Raw genomic sequence first — 19,629 nt, 5'->3', positions numbered from 1 at the left:
GTTGGTCCACTGTTCTTTGAAAACTCTGCACTCTCTATCAACTTTTCGTTTAACGCTAGCCATTTTGCTGTCCTGAACACTGACAGTTATCTGACAGTTATCTGACAGTTCTCTGCGCGTGCTTTGTCTGCTTGATCTCGAGCATGTCGGGTGACGAAAATTCGAACATTTTTAACTGAAAAAATCAACAAAATACCAGATGCAGACATGTTATTATTTTCCAAAAAGCAATTTAAAAAAATTGGCCATGACGACTTTTGGGGATTGCCTCATAGGGCCGGTTCAAGTAGTGGGGGGCAGAGGGGCTGGGGGGCCAGTCAAAGGGGGGTGGCGGGCCTGAGTCGGCCCGCAGGCCTTAGTTTGGTGACCCATGTTCTAGAGTTTCCTCCTCTGTCTCTACCACTGGCACAGTCGCAGCCAACAGTCTTCTCTGCAGTGTGAGGATGTCTTGCTGGTTCTCGCAGAGCTCTTGTAACTTCTGCAAGACTTTTGTGCGGTAGTCTAAAAAAACAAACAAACAAACAAACAAACAAACAAACAAAAAAAAAACATTATGGAATCAGTTCCTGAAATGTGCATGCATGTTTGTGACAGAGCTGTAAAGCTTACTCTTTGTTGCTTCTTCGGTCAAGGCCTGTGGTTCTCTTAAGAGGAGATCTGACATCTGATCTGCTGTGGCATAAAAAATACCTATGCTTCAAAATTGACATTATACACATTTATGAATATCAATGAATTTGTTACACACCTTGTTGGGGTGGTGACAAAGTTTACAGTGAGCACGGCAATGATGCCTCTGCTGTAAATAAATAAATTTTTAATAGAGTATAAATGTACAATAGGCATTAAATGGGCATGGGCATTCAAATCTTTATTAACATTCAAAACTTCTTACAGAATAAGTTGGGAGATCTTGGCTTTTCCTGATTGCCTGTGGAGAAGAGAGAGAAACATATTACTTCCATTGTGGATTAAATCTTGAAACACATTTTTTATATTTATATTTCATTCTACTTACCCTTGTCTTGAGGATATGTTTTGGGCAGTTGCTGATCTGACAATATAACAGAAATATAAAAAGACGTCTAGGTTGCTTTGAATTGTGCAAATAAAATGTTATATTACTATCTGTGTAAATTATGTAACAACTTACATTTAGGTGCAACAGGTTTCGACACCTTTTTCTTCTTTCTAACGCAATCATCTGAAATTAATGAATTTTTGTATGTTTAAATAAAAGGCAAAGGTCACAAATGCCTTTAATTCCATAGTTCAATAATAAAAGATAAAATATAGTTGTGAACACCTACCATCTGAAGAAATGGTTTCAGAATGAAACCTCTTTGGCATTTTATGTGGCCTCTTTTTACTTGTTGTGTCAATATGTGACGTTTCGGCAACAAGCTGGCATTTCTGGGAGGCTTTGGCATAAGAGTCTGTAAAATATATGTCAAATAATATTATAGCTCAGCCAACATGTATATGTGGGCCCCACATGGTTTATGCTTGGGCTACGTGGTTAGGTCCAAAATATATGGTCCCAAAATGGACCCACTTGGGTCAGCTAAGTAGGTCCCACATGGGCAAAAACAGGTGGGCTCCCTATGTGGGTCCTAGTTGGGTCACTAATGGGAAATAAGTGCATGGGCGCAAAATGGGCAAACACAATAAATCCCATATAGGCTGCCAACATGGGCCCATGGTGGTAGCCACATAATCTCTATATAGGTTCTTGACTGACCCTCAAAGTTGAAATATGGTTGAAATAATGTCAGTTGTTGTTTTAACGTTGTCACATGTAACGTTTAATATAACGTTTATTGCAAAACAGTTGAAAAAGTTTTTTTTCCTTATTTTTTTTAACAAAATCTGTATGTTGAATCAATGTCATGTCTTCAAGAAATACATAATCTTTGAATTATTATTATTTCTAATTATCATTTTGTTATTATTTTAGCATCGTATAATATTTTGATCAAAACACCACTTCAAAAATCTAAATTTATGTTAAAATATAATCATATTATTAACAATAACAATAATAATGGGTATAATTTCAATCTCACGAGAGAAGTGCAGTAGAAACTTTTTTTGCTTTTTGTGATTTTGTTTGGACTTACAATTTTTTGTCTGTGCTTAAAGCTTACCACGCAGGATTGCATTTTTATTCACACTGTCATCAAAACACTATTTGACCAACTAATCAAATGATATAGCCAGTCTACAAATAAAACTAAACACACATTTCTTTAAAAAAAAGAAAAGAAAAAGAAAGAAAGAAAGAAAGAAAGAAAGAAAGAAAGAAAAGAAGAAGTCATCTTTTCCATTATCACACTGAAACAATTGCTATTGGTTGTTTCACCTTTGATCATGATTGGTTAATATGACTGTCATCTACCTAACTGGCCAATGACAAATGTGTGCGCCTTTCTGGTCATGTTTGAAAATACGTCATTTTGAGTTGATGAGGACATGCATGTACTGCTCGGCAAGATTACTCGGTCTTTCCTTATGCCTGTTAAATTATTATTTTGAATCAATTTGCGTTGTGACATGTAACGGAGGAGAACAGAAGCTGATATGTGAACACAGAGGAAGGTCGGACTGGATGTGTCCTGCAAACATATTGGCGAAATCAGGTAAGTTAAGAGAACATTTTTCAGTCTCTATTAACGTTAGTAAGTTTCGTGTTTATCATATCCACTATAATTTTAGAAAAACAGAGATCAATTAATAGAAAGCCTATTTAAACAGACAGCAATCAGTCATTGAAAATATGTTAAATCAACATTCCTTTTTCAACAATAAGTCATTGAATCAACATCGAACTCTGATGTTGATTCTACATCATTTTGCACCCTGTTTTAATATTGAAACAACGTTGAAATCCTGTCCATAGATCAACGAAATTTCAATGGTATTTCAATTATCAGGAATATTGAAACAATGTTGAAATTTCAACTAAACTAAGGATCAACGTGATTTCAATGGAATTTCAATCGTTTTTAAAAGTTAATTTTAAATGTAATGCCATAATTTAAATAGCCTGCTTTATCTACAGCCAGTAGTAATAGAACATTTGAAATCTCGTATAAAACACTGAACACACCACACTAAAACAAATTCATTTTTATTAGCCTTTTTATTTAATTATTTGTACTCTTTATTTACACTTCAATGTCCTCTGATGCCGAATATTTTGTCGTCCAGTCCCTCCTGCCCGGTCTGGCGCATAGCGCAGCCACTTTTGCACAGCCTGTGTGTGACGGCGGCTGTCCCCATCTGCTGAGTAGAGCATCTAAAACAGAAAATAAAATCACAATGCAAAAAATTTGCATTTAAGTTAAACAGAACACATATTTAAACACTTGGTACAAATTCAAATTCAATATAGGCTAAATAACTGGATAACTAAGTAAATAGTAAATGTATTGATTAGAGTTAGATTTTTCCGGTCGACTAATTGCACATTTATATTAATTTCTGCTTAAATACTGGGTGCATGCAGGAATATAGCATACACCCGAGCACATGCGTAAATCTCACCGCAAATCTCAGGCAAAAACAGACTAATAATAATAAATAGGCTATGTCTTTAAAATTAACGAGGCATTTTAATTGTTTCTATATGAAGTATGTGGGGCTAAGCCCCCCCCCCCTTGACGCCAGGCCTGGTTGTCAGCCGCTTCCCCGCGCTCAAAAAAGGTGCATGTCAGAACACAACGCCAATGAAATGTTTTCCTCAAAAGCAGATCTTGGAGAAGATCATCAAAAATCGTGATATCGCAAAGCACTAGTATAAAACGACTGTTATCATTTCTGAAAACAAACACAATTGAGTTACAAAACTGTATCGCACGCATATCGCAGCCCTGCTCGAGGATTATTAATATTTTGTATTTGTATTACGACGAGATGGTCTAATCGGCATTTCGTGGCGGTGCTGTGTTAATAGATTTCACGACACTAGCAATGGGTACAGACATGTATTTTGAGCTATCACAAAAATAGACTGGACTCGGAGGTTTTGCTAACTTTATAACCTAGAAGAGAACCACAAAGTACGTTTGGCAGATTTTGACACATGGTAAAACAAAAATCTATTTCAGTGACCAGCACTGCGTCGGTTACTACACTAACCATCATGTTAACGATCAGCCTAACAGTATTTGAGGTACAATTCATTCATATCGAACATTATAAGCAAGCTTACCCGCTTGTGCCAAGGGTCCAGAAATGAGCTGTGTCCGGTGCATGCAGTAGGCTACGTTGGTGTTGATCTCTCGGTCAACCAAAAATCGATAGATTTTCAATCACATTTCCTGGTCAACTATATATCGATGCATTTTCAATCATATTTCCCGGTCAACTATATGCCGATGACTTTTCAACAATGCGTCGTTTCCCGGGCAACTATAAATCAATGACTTTTCAACACATTCAGCGATCGCCCGGTAAACCAAATATCAATGCTTAATCAATCATAAAGATAACTATAGATCAATGTTGTTCCAATATTGTTGCCATCAACATTAATAACATCAGGTTTTCATCGATATGGTAATGGTGATTCAACATTTATTTTACATTGAAATTTCAATATCAACCATAATGATGATTCAGATGGAAAAACAATGTTTATTCAATGTTGGTTTGCTGTCTACATTAAATTAATAAGAATGTTAACATAGTTCATGGTAGAATATATAATGCAGATAAACAAATCTTGTGTTAATGGAGTTCATTAACTTCCCAGAAATGTTCTGTCATGTCTTATGTTTATGTCTTTTACACTCGGATAATGGACGTCACGTGCTACAACCTGCTGTTGTGTGTTGATTTGATTATAGTAATATGCTAATCGCGATTAGCGTATTAGCACGTATTTAACGTTGTAGCCTCTGATGTCAATGTTGTCAACTATAGTTTAAAACTCAAACACATGAAAACCCTATTTGAAATAAAAATACTAAAATGTACAGATGGTACCCAACCAGAATGCCTATTACCGCCGCGCCAGCCGCCGCGGCGAAATCACCGCGGCGAAAATAAACCAGCCGCATTTCAAAGTCGTTCCCGAAATGACCGCCAGGTGGCGCAAAGGGACATTGTGCAAAACAGCAGCAATAGCCGTATTTTAAAATGTAAGTGGGTTAAATATAAAACCCTAAGCCTGATAGGCATATTTTTCATATATATAAATAGGCCTATTAGGCTACAACAGAATAGAACCAAAGATAGAATCAATTTTAGAACTGAAAAAATAGAATCAAAAGTTAAAAATAGAGACGATATTAGGAGCAATGACGCTGAATATTTTTACTATTCTATTGAGGAATTAGATAAATGAAGAGCTCTCGTGAGCGATACAATTGCATAGTAATTTATAGTGATTTCAAAAGCAGTCCTTAAAAAAAAAATACATGGAGTAGTGTGGTATAATTTTTCAGAGATTACGCGGAACGGGTTTTAGTTAAGATCCTGGTTTCAATGCCCTTAATGTATAGGCTAGGCTACTGCTTTAAAAAATGTCACAACGCGTTTCGAGATTGTTTTGAATTAAACATTGAAGTTTAAAATGTAGTGTTTTGGCACACCAGGCCGAGTGGCGTTACGCATCGTTCAAAAATCAAGTTTTATTCTGACATGTTGAATTGGCGTTAGAATTTTTTTTTAGATTTATTAGATTTAGATTTTAGATTTCGTTAGATTTATTTTTCTCATAACAGCTAAAATAACTTAATATATGCCTTGTCTTAATATGACCTACTTAATATAGGCAATAGGCATATACTAGCCTATATTATAGCCTAAATTAGCAAAACTTGGCCACTAAATATTTAATTTTCAATTATTTTAATTATCACAATTAAAGTTTTAATTTTATTAAATTGAACAAGCGCAACAATTAGCATTTAATCAAATATTCTAAAAGATGTATTATTAATAATAATGTTATTTCAACATAATATTTCGTTTTTTCGACATAATATGTGTGCGTGCAACAAGCAAGATGTGTATTTGTAAATCCGGTGATGCGTGCATTGATTTTTATCAATAAACTAGTGTTTTCTGACAGTGTCGACTGCAAAGATGAAGTTGACGATCGCCATATTTGTAGTGAACGCACCTAGAGAGAAATGCACATAAAGACATAATCAGAGAGTAGCCTTTTTCTTTTCGTTTTGAATTATTTCGTTTGAAGACATTTCAAGCTTTGTGTATTTGATGTATTTATCATGTCTGTGTGAGGCATACGCTGAGTTTCGTTAAGTTAGGAGGATGAGATGCGCTCCAGCTGACGTGCAATGCAAGTGACCGTGCCGGCGCCTCCATGATTAGTGTCTGTTATATTTGCTTCTCTTACTTATTAAATACAGGCAATTGGTTGATGAAAAATTTATTCAAATTAAGATACAATTTATAGAAAACGAAATTCACTTTAAATAAAGGTTTTCTACTAAACAAAACTTAATGAAGTGGTCAAAATCATGTCTGACCCACTCCATATCCATCTCTCGATATAATGCATCCTATCTTACTCGTGCTGTTCACTTTTCATATTCAACATAGATGGAAAAAAATAACATTATAATATTTTAACAAATATGATACTAAATGAGATTATTTAATGGCTACAACAGTATAGTAGGCCTATAGACTCTATTTGTACAAATTGCTGCACATTAATTTAATTAAATAAAACCTTGTAACGAATTCACACTGTATGGTAGACTGTGTACAGTTGAGACACCTTAAATAACTTGCGTTCGCAGCAAGCACAAGTTGTGATTTTTTTGTGTCAGCTGGGAAGGAAATATATACCAGACCTCTTGGAACTTTAATTGAATACATAGCGTTGGTGAAGCATACTGAAATTACATCCCTACAAATTTATTAGGCCCTACTGAAAATAAATGTATCGAATTTAAGCAAAGTAGCCTAAATATTAAGACTGTAAGCCCTTTGCTTTTTACTTAGCCTATAAAGGACTCTTGTAGCCGAATTTGTGTTAATTTAATTTGTAGAGGATTTTTTTAACTCAAACATTAACACTGAAATAAATTAAACTAAACTATTGTAATTTTTTTGGCACACGACGACGAGTGGCGCTATGCATTGTTCCAAAGCCAGGTTTTTTTCTGGCATGTTGAATTAGTGTTCGACAAACGCGGTGGCGCGTTCATTTGAATGAAGACACACTGGAACGTTAGGCCATGTCGCAACGAGTGAATCGTGGCCGAGTGGTTGAACTTACGTTACGATCATTTAGATGACACGGTTTCGAATCCCGAACTAACTTGGACTACTGATATTTTTATATTAGCCTATTAATGCATTTTATAGTCTATTGTTGATGCAGAGAGATTTGTCTAGTTCTAAAACATAGTTTTTTGCTTATAGCCTATTTACAAAATAAAATCACCATGCATTTCCATTTTACAATAAGCAACAAATAGCCTATTATACAATGACTTTACTTCTGTAACCTATAATGATTCCAATCGTAATTTCAAAAGCAGTTCTGTTAATATATATATATATATATATATATATATATATATATATATATATATATGACTTTTAAACGACAAACAATAAAATCAGAACCAGTATTTGCGTTCATGGTTCCAGTGGCAGTAATGCATCCACGGCTTTTCAAAATGTCACAAAGCGTTTTGAGATTGTTTTGAATGAAATATTGAAGTTTATAATGAAGTGTTTTGGCAAACCACGACGAGTGGCAAACTCTTTGTTTTGTTTTGCAAACTCAGCTAGCCTGTGGGGGGTTTGGAGAAGGCAATAGTTGCTTTATCGTGGGGGTGCAGGACAGAGGTGTTAATGTTCCGTCTTTCATATGGAGAGTGTCGGAGCCAGCCTGATGAGCAGGCAAAGGCAAAATAGATACAGAGCTCTTTAATTCGCGACCCACCTCGTTTTATTGTGAGGTGAATTCAGCAAGGCATGTTGTAGGCTATCTTTGAAGGAACAAAAGCTATTTGTTACAGTTTTTTCTTTCGTGATTTGTGTGGATGACACACAGCGACATATACAGTATTATCAGCTGTATGGTGTTTTTTTACGCTGAAATGCTTAATTTCGAGAAAGACCCGCCGCGCGCAGTGAGGGAGACCAAACTTACTAAAAAAATATCCAGAGCGAGAGAGACAAAGAAAAACGCCTGTTCTTAATTTATGTTGCTTTGAACTTTTTTCGTTTTGTACCGTTTTAATTTTTTAATTTAGCTGCAATTTCTTTGACAATAGAAATTTAAAATGTTGCAAGAATAAGATTGTGTTTCTTATTTTGCATCACAAAGGGAATAAACTCTATCGATGCAACCCTGTTTAAATAAATAAACTGTTCCGACACTTTATTCATACCTTGAAATGTGCGATGGGTTTTCAAACTTAATTAATTTTCTTTTTCTTTTACATTTTCATTGTTTATTTTTTAATTGAAAGCAATACTGTATTGAAAGTATTTTTCTGATTTGTTCGATCTGTTTTGAAAAATGTCTTCCGTTGCTATGGCCGGGTATCACTGTCAGTCATCTCAATCTCGTGAATGATTCACACACAAATTTCTTTTTAGCAGATTAAAGACGAGCTTCATCATCTTAATTTTCTGGTGCAATCGGCTGACAGTCTTCCTCATCAGATGTGTCGTCTTTGCAGCGGCTCAACTGGAATGTAGCAAATTTATGTTGTAAATTGATAATTAAACAAGATGATTGACTTTAATAAACAGATGCATATTTAAGCATCAAGAATGGAAAAACACAAACACTGTCGGCTACACTGAGATTCGATCTCAGATCGTTTGAAGCTCCGAGAGACTATTGTTAATGCATTGACCACAGAGCTATCGTCTGAATAGCCTAGGTCTACTATTTTCTCTGTTTTAAAAGTTTGTTATATTCTTTTTTTATTTGCTTATGTTTTTTAACATTAGCAATTTACTGTCTCGAAATTGTGTCGAAAAAATTATTAAAAAAAGTGTTTTTACAAGACCTTGTGCTGTTTATTTATTATTATTATTATTATTATTATTATTATGCAGATGTTAATTCAGCCATTCTGTTGGATAAAAATTGTCCCTAATGTAAAATGGAAATTAATGGTAATTTTATTTTATAAATATAAAATATTTAATATAGGCTATAGGAGAAAAAAACAATATGGTGTAGCAATATTTTAGAACTATCAAATCTCTCTGCATTAATAATAAAAAAGTAGCCCATGTTTGTTCGGGATTAGAACCCGTGTCATCTGAATTATTGAAAGGTAAGTTATAGCCTACCACTCGGCCACGAATTTGTTTTGTTTTAGTTTGTTTGAAATGTATTTTTACATATTTTGCTTTCGTTAATGTTAACCAATTCTGTTGTAGCATAATAGGCCTATATTTTTTCCCTAAAAGTTTGTTTTATTCTCTGCTTTGTTTGTTTAGATTTTTACATATTCAATCAGTCTCATTTTTGTTCAAATAATGAAAAACGGTTGTTGTTTTTTTACAAGATCTTGCGCCATGTTTTTTTTTTTTTTTTAAATAAACAGATAGGAAATTTACCTTTTAAAATGCCGCAGTTGCTGCTGTTTTGCCCTGTCACTTGCGGCACCCGGTATAGCCTAGTCATTTCGCGAACGACTTTGAAATTCGACTAGTTTATTTTTGCTGCGGCAGTAATAGGCATTGTGGTTGATTATTTATTAAAGAATTCAATTGATACAACATGTAAGCCTATTTAATTCTGAATATAACAAAGAATGCTTAAACCGACTAACATCGGTTAGTAACTGCAAGTCCTGAAAATGTTTTAATTTTACGGTAAATTATTTTAATTTATTTCACTGTTATGTTTCAGTTAATAAATCTACAAACACATTAAAATAACACAAAGTAAATGACAAGTAACTTATTGACATAACCTTTCTAAATTATAGAAAAACTGGGCACACAATGTTACTGTGTGTCTACTTTGTTTAAATTTAATGAATTTGAATTCGTTTAACCACAATATTTATCTTGAATTTATCTGTGACCTCAGCTCAGATTACTGCCGCGGCAGATTACGTCATAAAGAGAATAAACTGACACTTTTCAAAGTCTGTGATTACAGCGCCACTCAGCGGTAAAAGGCAGCAAATACACATCCCAATTTTGCCGCCGCGGGAACGGCGGCGGTAAAAGTCTCATTCTGGTTGGGCACCATCTGTATTTGAAACATTTATTTTATGCTAAGTTTACTACAAATACATGTACACATTTATGTAGGCTACTTAATATAAATACCATGTACTTTTGTATCCTAAATTATATATTTAAAGTCAATATAGGCTAATAGGCCTATGTGTTGTAGCCTTGTAAAAGTAGTAGAACAAATGGTAGTCAATTGTAGAATGGGACTGGGTGGGACACAGAGAACCTTCTCAGACAATGGGGCGTCACAACTTCATTAACATACAGACCACAGCTGTTGCAGGATAAAAGGTTTAAGGCCCATTCTCCCTGCTGGAAAAACCAGCATAGACCAGCATAATTTCCATGCTGGTCTATGCTGGTCTATGCTGGTTTATGCTGGTCTATGCTGGTTTGGTGCTGGTTTAGCTGGTGGACCAGCAAGACCATGCTGGTCTAGCAGCATGGTTTTGCTGGTCTACCAGCATGGTCTTGCTGGTGATGCTGGTCTACCAGCATGGACTTGCTGGTGATGCTGGACTACCAGCAAGGTCTCATTAATGGTGCTGGTCTACCAGCATGGTCTTGCTGGTGATGCTGGTCTACCAGCAAGGTCTCATTAATGGTGCTGGTCTACCAGCATGGTCTTGCTGGTGATGCTGGTCTACCAGCAAGGTCTCATTAATGATGCTGGTCTACCAGCATGGACTTGCTGGTGATGCTGGACTACCAGCAAGGTCTCATTAATGATGCTGGTCTACCAGCATGGACTTGCTGGTGATGCTGGACTACCAGCAAGGTCTCATTAATGGTGCTGGTCTACCAGCATGGTCTTGCTGGTGATGCTGGTCTACCAGCAAGGTCTCATTAATGGTGCTGGTCTACCAGCATGGTCTTGTGTGATTTACTTTAGCTCATTATTTTGTACACATTTATGCAGCCAGTTCTTACATGGTCCATTTAATAAGTTAACTTGTTTAAATTACTAAAAAAGAAGACAGTTAAATAGAAATTAGGCTAGCAATGTCAATAAGTTCTTTAAGGGCAGTACATAAATACTTGGCCAACACATAACACTATTTTTCTCATACAAATTCATTACAATAAATAAACTAAAGATTATTTATATAAGTAAGTTTATTACTGCAAAAATAAGTTTATTACTGCAACAGAATATTTACATGTTACATTCACATTTATAGGAATTACTTGATACCATTACTACCAAGACAACATTTACAGTGCATTCAGTATTCACATTAATAAATTATAATGCTTAAAGGAGAACTCCGGGAAATTTTTAAGTTTAAAAAACAGTCAGTTAACAAGCAATGTACACCAATATAAGAGATTACATTAACATGTTCCTACAAGCATCCGGTGTCAATGTATTGTGGAGGATGTTTAATCAAAAATGAAACACATTTAAAACAATAAAAACACTTTGAAATAAAATAAAAATTAAACACTGGGGGGTGTTTGATAGTAATGATAAGCCCTGTCTGTTTTTTCTTTTCTGTCTTTTTTTCAGGTCAAGGTCAAGGTCAAGGTCACTTTATTTATATAGCATGTTTACAACAGCCACTTGGCTGACCAAAGTGCTTTACAGTGCTTTGGTTGAACAACCAGATTAAAGATTAAAATAAAAATAAAAATAAAAATAAATAAATAGTACCTACATAGCAACACATAAAACACAATAGAAACAGCAAAGCTGAGAACAATCATTAAAACAGGAGTAGCAAGGCAGTATCAGACTCAAATATAATATAGTCGAACAGAAATGTCGAAGCAGTATCAGACTCAAATATAATATAGTCGAACAGAAATGTCGAAGCAGTATCAGACTCAAATATAATATAGTCGAACAGAAATGTCGAAGCAGTATCAGACTCAAATATAATATAGTCGAATAGAAATGTCGAAGCAGTATCAGACTCAAATATAATATAGTCGAACAGAAATGTCGAAGCAGTATCAGACTCAAATATAATATAGTCGAACAGAAGAGTTGAAGCAGTATCAGACTCAAATATAATATAGTCTAACAGAAATGTCGAAGCAGTATCAGACTCAAATATAATATAGTCTAACAGAAATGTCGAAGCAGTATCAGACTCAAATATAATATAGTCTAACAGAAATGTCGAAGCAGTATCAGACTCAAATATAATATAGTCGAACAGAAATGTCGAAGCAGTATCAGACTCAAATATAATATAGTCGAACAGAAATGTCGAAGCAGTATCAGACTCAAATATAATATAGTCGAACAGAAATGTCGAAGCAGTATCAGACTCAAATATAATATAGTCGAACAGAAGTGTTGAAGCAGTATCAGACTCAAATATAATATAGCTTAGTCGAACAGAAATGTCGAAGCAGTATCAGACTCAAATATAATATAGTCGAACAGAAATGTCGAAGCAGTATCAGACTCAAAGATAATATAGTCGAACAGAAATGTCGAAGCAGTATCAGACTCAAATATAATAGTCGAACAGAAATGTCGAAGCAGTATCAGACTCAAAGATAATATAGTCGAACAGAAATGTCGAAGCAGTATCAGACTCAAAGATAATATAGTCAAACAGAAATGTCGAAGCAGTATCAGACTCAAAGATAATATAGTCAAACAGAAATGTCGAAGCAGTATCAGACTCAAATATAATATAGTCGAACAGAAATGTCGAAGCAGTATCAGACTCAAATATAATATAGTCGAACAGAAATGTCGAAGCAGTATCAGACTCAAATATAATATAGCTTAGTCGAACAGAAATGTCGAAGCAGTATCAGACTCAAAAAGATAATATAGCTTAGTCGAACAGAAATGTCGAAGCAGTTTAGACATTATTTCTCCCACCCCCCCCCCCCCCCCCCCCTCCTGTTATCACATGACCCAAGTTCACATTTAGGCCGTCTAATGACACCTTAACCAGTTCCATTCATGGAAAGGTCTTCGCACTCAAGGCCAGAAATCATATTAAACAGAAAGGGCTTATATCAACACCAACAACTCACAGAATGACCATCTAAGATTAAAGGGGCTATATGCAACTTTTTCCCCAAAATAAACGTAACAATAGCCTTTTTATTTTACCATTTATGACTCAAACATCTCCTGATGAGCATATTGACACCTTGTCCGCTCACAGTGGGTGCACCTATAAGCCTGTATCGTATTTTTCCTATTTTCTGTCGGGTCGGATTTTTCCCGCGCTGTCTGCGGATGTGACGTCAAGCGCGTTCATGTTAAACGTTTCAGATCACTGCCACCACCGCTAGTCAGCAAGTAGCCTACACTCGCAAGCAGTGCAATGGATTGTGCGAATACACAGAAGAGACCCAGGACAACTCAGACACCAACAGTAACTCCACAGAAGACTAAAAAAGTTAAACCCCTGACAAGTGGCCAAAAAAGATCGAAGATTGAGAGCGACCGGCGCCGAGCAAGGACTAGAGTGAACATCGGCTTCGCATTTGAGCCTTGGAGGGAGCTCAGATCTGTGTTGGGAATACGAAGTGACCCAGAAATGGCTTTTTTTCTTCTGAAAAGGTAATACGTGATAAAACTGTTCATTGAAATAGCACTGTGTTGTTTTCAGTTCACTTGTAAATGCTTTTAGATCTCACACCTTCTTTGCAATTGTTATGTACTTGTAGCTATAAGAAAACTGGAGTGGCAAAAGGAAAGGCGCCGTCAACATCAACACCGATTAAATTAGGATTACCACACATACCTACAACAGTCACTACAGGGGGATCAGACAGGTAGGGTTTTGTGTAAAATGTACTAAATGTCAAAAATAGTTCTTTGCAAAGATGTCTGTCACTATTTTGTAAAACATGTTTGAAATAGTTGGTGATGGGACGAGTGAGCCTTTTCAGGTAGAATTCAGATAGTGAATTTCTTGAAGCTCCTTGTTGTTACCTTTGTGTACTTTATAAAGCAACACACACAGATTACTGTTTCATCAAACTCTGTTATGCGTGTTTCAACCATGAAAGGATATTCACGCCATAATGTTGTGTCAACATTGTCAGGTTTGAAATAGATGGAGTACAACCACTTGAAGAGGAGGTGGGACCTTTGGAAGAAAGGTAGATGTGTTGTTGCCATAGATTTGTAATATACAATGTGCTGTTATTATAGCTTATTGTTTTGATATTTTGTTTGTGTATAGCTTCAAATCAATGGAGTTGTTGGATCACACACCACTCATTGATGAAGAAGTAGCCAACAGCCTTGAGAATAGTGTGTAAGTTGCCAATGATCTTCATTTTATTTACAGTCCTGTAATGTAATTACGAAAAGAATATGAGCTGCACAATCCCAAGTTTAGTGTAAAAAAAAAAAAAATTATTGAGCAATAATGTTTCGGGCCATAGACCTTATTCAGATCACAGAAGGCTTATGGAAAAGTAAAAACCGAAACGTTATCGCTCAATAACTGTAATGTAATATATATATATATATATATATATATATATATATATATATATATATATATATATATATATATATATATAATATTATTATTATTATTATTATTATTTTTTTTTATTTTTTTTTATTTTTTTTTTAAGTTGGAGTGTGTGGCACCTGTTTCTTCCAGATTCTACGCACTAGTAGCAAGCACCTCTCTTTTGGTATGCAGTACTCTCCATCTCATGGGTTTGTTAATTAATCATTTCCTTTGTTTTTCTGTTGCAGGATAGAACTTCAGGATAAAATCACATCCGAACCATCTGATGTTGATTATGTGCCACCCATATATGTGCGGTAAGAACTGTTGTGATGTGAGAATCACTACTTTTTAACCCTTGTGTGGTGTTCATATTTTTGTTACTCAGCCAGTGTTCGTGGGTCTGGTGGACCCGCTGCATTTTTGGGTTTTTAATTCAGCACAATCAAAAATGTTATGTTAAAATACTCAACAGATGTTTACTTCATCCCAATTACAAGCAATATAAACAGCATATATGGTCAATATTTTCTCTTTACCTTTGTTAGATCACATTTAAGAATTGCAACCTTGTGTGGGAATGGCAGGAGTAGAAGCACAAAACTCACTCTTGCACTCTTTCACACTTACACACAATCTCTCTCTCACACGCACGCACACACACACTCATGCAGACACATACACACACCCACAACACACACACAGACACACACACACACAAAACACACACCCACACACACACACATACACACACACACACACACACTCACTTGGATATGTGGTGTACGGTCACTCTCCATAGGCATAATGGTTTTTCTAATGTACAAACTGTATAATCTATCCCCCTACACTAACCCTACCACTAAACCTACCAATCACAGAAAACTTTTGGCATTTTTTGAATTTCAAAAAACACCATTTAGTATGTTTTAGTATGAGGACACAGATGTCGTCATAAACCATGTTTACATTGTAATACCCATGTCATTATACACATTTGTGTCCTCATAAACCATATACAAGAACATACACACACTAACAGCAGGCCCTGACAGGAGGAGGACAGAGTAAAGGTACACAGGACCTACAATTTCCACACTTTTATTAGCCCCGGGTCCAGTGGACCCGAACATCCTGTGTGTAATATAAATGTGTAGGGGGGGGTGTACAGTGTGTTTTCATTAAAAATGTGTTCTGATATATATTCTTCACAGAAAATGAGCCAAGGCTAATGAGTCTCAGTTTGAAAAAATAATTAATTGTATCATTTTTCTTTTGATAAAAAATGAAAACGGGTCCAACAGACCCGAACACCATACAAGGGTTAATACATGAAGGAAAATGTATATTTATTTACATGTGTTTTATATACACAGTGCTCACAGTAAGTTGCAAGAAAAGATCGACAGGCTTCCTCTTATTGGGTCGGAAGAAGCTGTCATGGACATACTTGACTCAGAGGAGCAAACTGCAGACCCAGACGTTACAGAAGACTCGGAACATTCCATCTTTCCTCTGCCAGATGGAGTCAGAGTGGAAAGTGACCTTATCAATCAGCCTGCATCCATCACGTATCATGAAAATCTGATGAAACTTGTTAGTTTTCTCCAACTGCCAATAGGTAAATGTAACTATAGTGATAGGAGCACAGGTCAGGATTGTGAAGGGATTCCACCATTTCGAGTCAGCTTGCGTTCACGGGGTACTGCAGTTAGCTTAGAGTGGGTAAGTATGTGATCCAAAATAATCAAAGAGCACTTTACACTTTAAACTGGTTAAACTATATACAATGTTTTTCCCACATATAGTATTGCTCGTATGGGCACAAACTCTTTGTGTGGAACAGCCAGCCATTATTGAAATATGGCATGCATGGAGGAGACTTCATGTTGGCCACCAACATTCTTTTGTCCGGAAATAACTACACCAAGGTCGCCCTCCTCTTCCAGTTCATGAATATTGGAATAGTGGCACCCGGCACCTTCTACGCTATCCAAAATGCCTATTGTGTAGATGCAGTGAAGGAGTTTTGGGAGGAGAAGAGGAATGTGGTTATTGACAGATTACGCCATAAAGATAATGTTGTTGCCCTTGGTAAGTACTGAACAGAACAAACAGCCACATAAGATTTGGGTAATATTTTATAAGTCACGGGATATTGATCATAAATGACATTGTTCAGATAAGATGAACAGCATTGTCATTATTAGGTGTATATGGTTACATTCCACTTATCTGTTACAGCTGACGGAAGGATGGACTCTCCAGGTCAGTCACAGAAGCCGGTGGCCTCTCTGTACTCTTACATACAGCTCTGGAGCAGTATGTATTATTACCATAACTACATTTAATCATGTTTTTGCTTTGCACCTAAGGCCACAGTGCACAGTACTGCACATATACAGCAATGGAGCAAGAAACCATGGACATCATCAGTGTCCTCACTGTTGATAAGAGGCAGACTGATCGTAAGAGTGGGGACATGGAGAAGGTTGCATTCATAAAGACTTTTGACAGTCTTATGAGTGAGCTTGACATTAAAGAAATAGTCACCGATGCACATGTGCAGATTGCTGCCTTGATGCGTAAGAATACATTTTTCACTTGTGTTATTCAATTTGAGTATATATTTCTTTCTTTTTTCTCATGTTTGGTTGTTTCACTGCAGATCCCGAGAGGGGGAGGTACAAGGACCGCGGTGTCATCCATTCTTTGGATGTATGGCATGCAGCAAAGAACCTCACCAAAAAACTTCATGCTGTAAGAGGGATATGCCACTGATCATCTCTGATTTAGAGTACAGGTTTGGAACAATTTCTCCTAAACATTTTTTATTTTATAGGCTGGAATCATCAGTGGCCAAAAACAAATCCTTGTGTGGATGAAGGACATAGTTAACCACTTTTGGTTTTCTTGTCAGAAGGCTAGAAACAGAGAGGAGTTCATGGTTAGTATGTTGAAGCAAAATATGTACACTACAGTATTTTTATGTTTACCTAATGACTTTGACTGACTTATCCTCAACTGTTTATGCTATCTTTCACCATGCTGTTCTAAGATGTAAATGGCATTTAAATTTCTGTCATGTTGTAAAAGTATTTTTTTTATTTCACCTTTTTTTTCTTTTTTTTTTTAGTCTATCTGGCGAGGTGTACTACACCATGTCTGTGGAGAGCATGAGTGGGCACTTGGCAGATGTCTCCATGAACCACTTGATCATGACACCTTGAGGAAAGAGGTCATTCTACCTGGTTCTCCCGCACACGAGGCACTGTCCCAAATTGTGCTCAACAAGAGATGGCTAAAAGATTTGGAGAAGTTTTTATCCTTTCGGTAAGATGAATAAAATGTTCAAATGTTTCTTTGCAGGATTTAGTTGAAATTGTAATATGTTTTTTCATTGTTTTATTTGTGGTTTCTGAAATCTAATTATTCAGAAATCTAATTATTTGTAATTTTAATTTGTATTCCACAGGACAACTTCCAAGCTGGAATCCTTTCAAAACCACGTTCTTATGTATGCTAGTAAGAGGTTTTCGTTCTCGCCACCAGTCTACGAAGCGCGGACTCTTCTTGCAGCATTAGATTATAACCACCACAATAGCCGGCCAGCTTATGTGGACCGTAAAGGCAACATTTCGTAAGTCACTGTTTGGAATGAGTAATTGTTATTGGGTGTGCTAAGGTGTGTGTGTGTGTGTGTGTGCTATGGCAACTTATGTGGCGTCTGTTGTTTTTCAGTTACAAACGGGTTTATAGAAAGAAGTCCCAGCGCTACAGTGTCCACACAGTAAGGACCAAAAAAGACTACAGTTATATCCCTCAGCTCCAGGCCAAAATCTTGAAGAATCGACTGCACTCGACAGGGGGACTCCCAAGGAGGAGGAGTCTAAGGCCAGAGGACCCACGGAACCTCGGTCTTCTCCCTGGAATTGTGCCCCCACCTACAGGAGAGTTGGCTCAGTCACAAATCTCCAGAGGACAGGTAGGTCTGACACTTACCCATAGCTCTGCACGTTGTGTGTTTTCAGGTTTCATGCAGCAACAATAAAGTCTAGTTTTTTCTAGTCTAGGCATTTATATGAAAAGCTTATGACTTGTTACAGCTAAAACTATATTTCTATGTCTTTATTTGCCACAGACAAAAAGTATGTTAATTTGCTCTTCATTTTGATGTTATACCACAGCTCTGTATGTGTCTGTGTCTTTCTAGGACATGTCTTCAGCAACCTGAAGGAAATGATGCAAAAGGACAAGTGGCTCAACTGAAATGTTTTATTTTGAACAGTCTTATACATAGTATTTACAATAAACCATTGATTACAGTAAAACTTTGTTGTCATTGTACACATTTTTTAATTTGCTCTGAAGTGGGCTTCTTTATATCCAACATAATTTCCAAAAGGGTCGGGGTATCTGTCTCTGATCCGCCAGACACAGCAGCTGGGTATTACAACTCTATTACCTCCACCCAGACGTCCATGTTGCCACACAGTGAACTGACGGTAGGCAGAGTATCGATATTCCCTGTTATCTGCCCCAGGGTCTTGGCTGTCATGCAGTGAAAGGATGTCATTCCACGTCTGGCGTGCCAAGCGCAAGATGCCCTCATCAAGACAGTACAGGTCCATGTGAACAGTTCTGCTGATGCAATTTGTTGGAGTCTGTCTACAGCACTTGTTTTCCACATCTGTAGGCATTAATCTACAGTTGTGGCAGGTGCACCAAACTGGCTGACCCCCGGTTGGAATTGCTGGCCCTGGTGTTGCATGTCTGAATGCCATTACATCAAGGAAAACACCTGGCAGACGACCTACAACCAGCTGAAGGACTTCATCTTTCTCCTCAGTGGTTAATTGCTGTAATTTTCCCTGAAGATAGAACCACAACATTTTTGGGACCACACAAGTTGATTTTGGTGTTTATTTTGTACATGTAAAATATGAAAAACCTGCATCTCAGCATTTCTGGCAGCAAT

The 19,629-nt window shown here is 36.5% G+C and overlaps 1 long non-coding RNA gene across 2 annotated transcripts; it reads right to left on the bottom strand.

Moving 5' to 3' along the window:
- Positions 1 to 423: 423 nt before the first annotated feature.
- Positions 424 to 1,205, bottom strand: LOC307157498. Of its 2 annotated transcripts, none has more exons than XR_013821010.1 (6): positions 1,154 to 1,205; positions 1,019 to 1,054; positions 896 to 931; positions 749 to 799; positions 610 to 672; positions 424 to 501 (listed from the first exon to the last, which is right to left on the bottom strand). It is a non-coding gene; the product is annotated as an uncharacterized lncRNA (long non-coding RNA). The 2 variants fall into 2 exon arrangements; XR_013821011.1 differs by having other exon boundaries at positions 610 to 669.
- Between the last annotated feature and the right edge of the window lie 18,424 nt (positions 1,206 to 19,629).

Source organism: Squalius cephalus (assembly GCF_949319135.1).
Source record: "Squalius cephalus genome assembly, chromosome: 4".
Lineage (NCBI taxonomy): Eukaryota > Metazoa > Chordata > Actinopteri > Cypriniformes > Leuciscidae > Squalius > Squalius cephalus.
Note: the sequence above shows the minus strand (reverse complement) of the source record. Positions and strands in the feature narration are given on the sequence as shown.